The sequence below is a fragment of the Rhyacophila brunnea genome, unplaced genomic scaffold (assembly GCF_057557595.1).
Source record: "Rhyacophila brunnea isolate RB1 unplaced genomic scaffold, BYU_Rbru_1.0 scaffold_102, whole genome shotgun sequence".
NCBI classification, from domain to species: Eukaryota; Metazoa; Arthropoda; class Insecta; order Trichoptera; family Rhyacophilidae; genus Rhyacophila; species Rhyacophila brunnea.
In genome coordinates this window covers 73,234-75,279 of record NW_028232755.1, presented here as the reverse complement: position 1 = coordinate 75,279, position 2,046 = coordinate 73,234, and positions in this window count along the sequence as shown.

Here is a 2,046-nt window from a genome sequence, read left to right as displayed (position 1 = left end):
TGCACATTTTTTTTATTATCAGACAAGAATTTTCAATGGAATTAAATCTATACTAGAATAGACACTAACTAATCCGCGTGATGTTTAACCATGTTATAAAATAGTTTATCCAATATATTTTTATCTTGCAGAAATTTTTTTTTTAAATGAATAAACACTGAGACAAACATGTCATACAAAAAACATAATAATTGTATATAATTTATTCAATTCTTACAAATTAATAATTCACCAACGAACTGTGATGTTAACATCCAATATTTCTTGTTGCGTAAAATAGTACATCTGGGTCATTTATGCATGCAAATCGCTTTTAATACTATGTTGACGTAATGTAAAACACAAAAAACGAAAGATAAAGGATATTTTATTGTTCCGATAAAATATCTTTAAAATCTTATTTCTGTCCTCTTAATATAACAAAACACCATTGTAGCCTTTGAATTGCTGCTTGCTTAGAAATAAGTTGTGTGGAGTAATGGTTTTATAAAAATTATATGTGAGCCAAAAAAATTTTATAGCCTTGTCAGTATTTATTTTCTGGTAGGATATTATCTCACTTAAATATACAGAAATATATTACGGTAGCCTTAAAAAACACACATCTGATCAAAATAAATTATTTTATGTGCGTTCTTTTCTGTTGGATGGTTTTGATTAAACACAAGAATTCTGCAATGTATTTTAAATTTTTAAGAAAAGCTACTAAATGACTCTTAAAACCCCATTTATTCGAATATATTGAAGAGAAACTGGAATCACACGAATGCATTAACATATCTAAAGACTTGTTTTTTTGGGGAACTACTTTGTATTATTTTATGGCTTCATTTATTAAGGTCAGGTGCATTCTTAGTAAGATTATGTAAATAAATAAATTGATTTCTGCTTCTTCTTCATCTAAATTTTCACTGTGATATAGAAGGATGCCATTCTTTCTATCTGGATATTAGTATTGGGACCCCAACTTGTTTAGAATTCTAAATATTCTTCATTATCACTGCATAATGCCGTAATAAATAATAATATATATGAGATTAAGATGAATTACTTAAAATATATTTCTTATTCATATTTCTAATTATTTTATTATCCTTTTGTCATTAATGCACCTTTTATTCTCTCGATTTCTTTGATTAAACCGCGATAACAAAATTTATGAATGAATAATTCGTCTCTTGTATCATTAAAAAAACAAGCAACTTTAATTTTTATAAATTATTTGAGAGAATTCGAATAATTAATATCTTTTTATATTGGGAACAAGTTATTCGATTTTATTGTCTAGTGCATGAATTATTATTATTGAATTGTGTAAAGAAGATTTTAATAAAATCAATTAAACTTATGATTCTTCTGCATATTCTAATTTTTCCAACTAAATTTTTGATTCTTACAAAAATATCAATTTCAAATAAGCAATATTGATTTTTTCGATATCTATACATATCTTGGATCTACTAAAAAAATATTTGCTGGTGTTTTAATTAATTTATGGTATAATAATTTTTTAAAAATCATGATATATACAAGGTCATGCCTTATTTATATAATATTTACAACCTATTCATTGCGAAAGAAATTTATATAAGAAAAATACATATAAAAATAGAATTACTAGGAATATCTCTAAATTATGTTAAGGAGTTAAAAATTCCGGACGAAGTAGAAGCACACATGCAAGCCCTCATACTCCGCAAGACACTTGAACTCATCTCATTTAAGAGAAGAAGAGCAGTTGATGAAGATAGATCAGAGGAAGGTGTCAAAAGATGCATCAAGGAGTTGTCCAATATTTCCAACACGCTGAACACGTCTAAATATATAAAATTGATAAAAAGAAAATTAACCCATAAATAAATAAAATATAGGAATATCTCTAAACCATGTGTGTTCAAAGGATACAAGCGAAATAAATTTAAAAAATTTTTGTATTTAAGATTTTTAAAATAATTTTTACAAATTATTAATTTTATATTTTATATTCAAATTGCTGTCACTAGAATAAGAGAAAGTTGATGAATGATACTACTATCATGATATAAT